The sequence below is a fragment of the Esox lucius genome, chromosome 20 (assembly GCF_011004845.1).
Source record: "Esox lucius isolate fEsoLuc1 chromosome 20, fEsoLuc1.pri, whole genome shotgun sequence".
Taxonomy (NCBI): Eukaryota; Metazoa; Chordata; class Actinopteri; order Esociformes; family Esocidae; genus Esox; species Esox lucius.
This window is the reverse complement of record NC_047588.1, coordinates 17,697,674-17,703,673: the sequence shown is the minus strand read 5'-3', so window position 1 is coordinate 17,703,673 and position 6,000 is coordinate 17,697,674.

The following is a 6,000-nucleotide window of genomic DNA, read 5'->3' as shown; positions in this document are numbered from 1 at the left end:
AATTAATGCATCAATATACTGTTTATGGACATAAAAAGTACAAATACTAAACTGAGCTGGTCTCTCATGTTTCAGTTGAAAAATTGGGTTAGCTATGAACTTGGCTAACATTAACTAGTAAGACTAAAAAGGAATGAGAGCATGTATTCAAATGTCTAGATTATGGGGTTAATTCAGCACCATGGACAGCCCCATCACTGTCAACAAATCCCGGCTGCCTGACTGAAATACTATACTTACAGTAGGAAAAGTGGTGATTTGTGTTTTCATGTTTGCGATTATATGCGTGTGCAGCTATATTGGCCAGGTCCCTCTTGGAAAATGTATTTTATTCTTAATCAGGGTCAACCTGGTTAAATTGGCCATGTGTAGGATTTCTACTGTACTACTAGCATAAATACAAACCTAAATAACCAGATATCTACTGTTAATGTTTTAAGTAAATGTTTAAAATATATTCTTTCAACAAAATTGTTCAGAGTGCCTGAGGTATTCCCAATATAAACGTTCTTGTCATGTATCAGTCTGCGTTGACATGTAGTCTCCTCATACTCGCTTTAGACACAGTCTTGTAAACGTTAGAGGCAGGATTCTACCCACCGTGCATCTTGAAATAATAGTAAAAAAAAAAAAACATTTAAAAAAAAATGAAGAGATGAAGCCACAAGATCGGTGATGGGGTTACATTCCAAAACAACTTTGATGGTGAGTACACAGAACACTGCTACCATCAGTGCTACATAATTAGCTTCAAATGAGATGTGTTAAAATCCAGACTAGACTCTCATCGGGACATGAAGAGCTATATGGCTTACAGAGTCATGGTAAAACCTATTAACATATATCTAACTGATTGTTCTCTGCACTGCCCTTACTGGATGGCACACTCATGTAAGATGGGTTACAACTGGTGAATGGCTACTAACGTTAAGAAGGTATGGACATTTTGTTCACCTGCATTAGAATAAATCATATAAGCTTCAGAGTATAACATCTACTAAAAGAGTACACAGCAATTTCTTGCTTTTTTCTACATCCCACCAGAAATCGATGCTGGCACTAAGACTGCACTCTGTTAAAGAACTGAAAATGCACATCCAGAGTTACCATTCCTCATGGCCGGTGACTTCAACACAGGGAAACTGAAGTATTTATAAATACTGATACTGTGCCACTAGATTGGACAAAACCATTTAACTCCACATACAGAAATATACACATGGTCACCTCCAATACCTCCTGCTAGCAAAAATCATGATCACATACAACAGAAACATGCATCACCAATAGGAGATCATTGTGTTTGGTGCCTGTATTCCCTTTGAAGGAAACTACACAAACAATGATTATCTTAGATTGTTTTCAAAGACCTTAAAATTGGTCTCCTGTTTAAATGAAAATCTGTGAGTGTCTGGCTGAATTTGTAGATTGTCTCATTTATATTTCAACTTCCCCTACCATATTGGGTTGCCCTGACTTTGAAAGACCAATAGGCTTAGTTTGGGAGATTCTGGGTCAAATTAAAACAAGAAAATGATGGTGTAATGTGTCATCAAGTTCAATTCTTGGGAATGGAGATGATGGATAACACACTACCACATTTGATTATGCTGTCTCAGTCCCAAGGTTTTACGCTGCTATATTATTGTGCCGAGGGAGTAGGGTCAGTTCTCTTTCTCCTTTGTAAATCCTTTTGTAAATCTAAGGAACGCACTCTCTACAATATCCTTGTGTCCTGTTCCTTTTAAACTTAGGAGGACATGAGCCCTTAGACCACACCTCTACCAGGCCCGAAGAACTTGTAACTGTCCCTGTACAAAGTCCTCCTGGTTGAGTTGTGGATCAAGTAGCTGATTGTCCCTGTCTTTGCCCATCTGGTCATACTGCTGACTTGGATGATGTTTCACAGACTCTGGACTTAGTCCACATGCATTCATGAATTATTACAATTTGTACTCTTAAAATGTTCACCTGGCACCACCAGAAGAGGACTGGCCACTCATCAGAGCCTTGTACATCTCTAGGTTACTTCTTAAGTTTTGACCCTTTTAGGGAGTTTTTCCTAGCCACTGTCCATCAACCCTGTGGTTGCTTGCTCTTTCGGGTTTCAGGCTAGGTATTTTGTGAAAGCACTTTGTGACAACTGCTGATGAAAAAAGGCCTTTATAAAATAAATGTGATTGACTGATAGAAATTAGAGCATACAGACCTCTCGGCACCACTCCATCACTGATAGGAGAAGTGAAAAGAAATCTGTAAAATTGGTGATAGAGTCTGTAGTAAAAGAAATTGCCATCTGAGACTGATACATTTTTCTTTTTCTGTAGTGTTTGTATGTGTGTGTGGTTTGATAATAAAGATAATGTACTGCACTTAATCACCATAAACCTAAATTAAAACCTAATTTTATCTCAAATTAAATTAGTTTCCAACATGAGCACATTTGTTTCCTTGCTGGCTGAATTGACATGGTTGTTAGGTCTGGCTATTCCCACATCCTGGTGAAGGTAATTGTAAACTGTCCTGGTAAAGTTAACTGTAAATTGTTTCTGAGAGTGATACATTTCTCTTTTTCTGTAGTGTTTATATGTGTGTTTGGTTTGATAATAAAGATCATGTACTTCATTCTAACTTAATCACCATAAACATGGATTAAAACCTATTTTTATCTCACATGAGCACATTTGTTTCCTTGCTGGCTGGATTGACATGGTTTGTCATGGTCTGGTCTGGCTATTCCCACCTCCTGGTGAAGTTAACTGTAAACTGTTCTGGATAAGAGTATTAGCTGAATGACCAAATTGTACATGTTTAATTATAATTATTATTGTTGTTTTGGAAGATACATGCACTTTTGGGCCAACCACCATTTCAAAGTACTTAGTTATTTTCTGATACTGAGTGATCAATAGATACAAGCACCATCACTCTGCTGGAACCGTACACCTTCATATGTGTGTCTGCCTATTTGTCTTTCCTCGCCTGTGCCTCTATCGATGTGTGTTTGTGTGTGCGTGTGCATGTGTGCATATGTGCATGTGTGCATGCATGCCGTCGGTGTGCGTGCGTGTCACAGTGGGAATGTTTCTGTAGGAATCCAGCAAATCAGTTGCCATAGAAACTGTGTTTCATAATAGCAACAGTTACTAAATTAGTATTTTAGGCATTACAAGTATTTCCTCCTCTATGTCCGTTGACTCCTACATGCTTCTTATTTACTTTTTTAAGAAGCTTCTTATTTACATTTTACATCTTCTTATTAAAATGTAAAATGGCATACCCACTTTTTTCTGATAAACCTTCAGAGTATTTCAATATATTATATTATATGACATATTATATTTATAATATATATATATATATATATATATATATATATACACTCACCTAAAGGATTGTTAGGAACACCATACTAATACTGTGTTTGACCCCCTTTCGCCTTCAAAACTGCCTTAATTCTACGTGGCATTGATTCAACAAGGTGCTGAAAGCATTCTTTAGAAATGTTGGCCCTTATTGATAGGATAGCGTCTTGCAGTTGATGGAGATTTGTGGGATGCACATCTAGGGCACGAAGCTCCCATTCCACCACATCCCAAAGATGCTCTATTGGGTTGAGATCTGGTGACTGTGGGGGCCATTTCAGTACAGTGAACTCATTGTCATGTTTTGAGAAACCAATTTGAAATGATTCGAGCTTTGTGACATGGTGCATTATCCTGCTGGAAGTAGCCATCAGAAGATGGGTACATGGTGGTCATAAAGGGATGGACATGGTCAGAAACAATGCTCAGGCAGGCCGTGGCATTTAAATGATGCCCAATTGGCACTAAGGGGCCTAAAGTGTGCCAAGATAACATCCCCCACACCATTACACCACCACCACCAGCCTGCACAGTGGTAACAAGGCATGATGGATCCATGTTCTCATTCTGTTTATGCCAAATTCTGACTCTACCATCTGAATGTCTCAACAGAAATCGAGACTCATCAGACCAGGCAACATTCTTCCAGTCTTCAACTGTCCAATTTTGGTGAGCACATGCAAATTGAAGCCTCTTTTTCCTATTTGTAGTGGAGATGAGTGGTACCCGGTGGGTTCTTCTGCTGTTGTAGCCCATCCGCCTCAAGATTGTGCGTGTTGTGGCTTCACAAATGCTTTGCTGCATACCTCGGTTGTAACAAGTGGTTATTTCAGTCAAAGTTGCTCTTCTATCAGCTTGAATCAGTCGGCCCATTCTCCTCTGACCTCTAGCATCAACAAGGCATTTTCGCCCACAGGACTGCCGCATTACTGGAAGTTTTTCCCTTTTCACACCATTCTTTGTAAACCCTAGAAATGGTTGTGCGTGAAAATCCCAGTAACTGAGCAGATTGTGAAATACTCAGACCGGCCCGTCTGGCACCAACAACCATGCCACGCTCAAAATTGCTTAAATCACCTTTCTTTCCCATTCTGACATTCAGTTTGGAGTTCAGGAGATTGTCTTGACCAGGACCATACCACTAAATGCATTGAAGCAACTGCCATGTGATTGGTTGATTATATAATTGCATTAATGAGAAATTGAACAGGTTGTCCTAATACTCTCACCTGTATGCTCACCTGTAGTTAGGCCTACCTGTTGTTTACATTTAACTATTCATTTAGGCAACATTTACAATTCATTCAAAAAAAAATCTGCCTTTTCTTGTGCTATAGCCTGAATTTAAAATTGATAGAAGTTAGACATTATGTCACTGATCTACACTCAAGACTCCATGGTGTCCACTTTGAATGCTTGCAACCCCTTTGCAATTACACTGCATATTAAGCTCAGGTCTCCTGTGGCCAAGTCATTTTGAGAACATATATAAAGAAACTGTCTATAAAAGGTTAACAGTGCAGGTCAGAGCAGAAACTATACAATGAAGTCCAACAAATAGTCTATAAAATTCTAATAATTTTAAGAAGACATGAATCTGGGGAAAGATATACAACTGTTTGTAGAGAGTTGAGAGTTCAGTGAAAAAGTAGACTCCATCATAATGACATAAAAAAGAGCTGGCTATCTGACCAAATTGAGCAACCGGGCAAGAATGGGCATGGTCAGAGATGTGCCTAACTACTAAATGACCACTCTGACAGATTTACAGTTCCTTGCCTGAGAGGTGAAAATCAGGCAGAAGGACACGTCTCTGAAGAACTTGAACTGAATGGCCAGATGGAAGCCACTCCTGAGAAAAAGACACATGGCCGCATATTCAGGATTTAGCAAAAAGGCAAATGATAAACTGAAAGTATATGGCAAAAAATGCTGTTTTCATATGAAAAATGTTTCCATTTTGGCCCAAATCCAAAGTATCATCAAATGAAACATATCTCCCATCTAACAGCTTCTGTACAGTGACACATCATTGGTGGCAGCATTATGCTGGGACGGGACTGAGAGACATAGAGTGACAATAAATGGAAACAAATACCGGCAAATAATTAATGAGAACCTGGTTGAGAGCAAATTACCGTAGACTGGCAAAGATTTACATTTTAAAAGGGACAATGACCTCAAGCATAAAGCCAAAGCAATAGCGGAATGGCTTCAGAACAAGAATGTCAAAATCCTTGAGTGACACAGCTGAGGTCTTGATTTGAATGCCATTGAAGAACTGTGGAAAGACTTGATGATTGCTGTTTACCAATTCTCCCCATCCAGCTTGACAGAGATTAAGGACGAAACCTGCAGGGGCTAATTAGAGAAAATTCCTAAATCTAGACGTGCCGAGATAATACAGACATACTGAATAAGACATAAACCTGTGGTCTGTGTATCACATTTCCTATACATTTGCATTCATTTCTTTTTGTTTGTCATTTTCCCATTCAAATGTTTGGGGTCACTTACAAATGTCCTTGTTTTCCATGAAAATATACATGAAATGAGTTTGAATAGGAAATATAGCGAAATGAATAGGAAGTTTAGTCATTGACAATGTGAGAAACAATGTGAAAAAATTATTGTG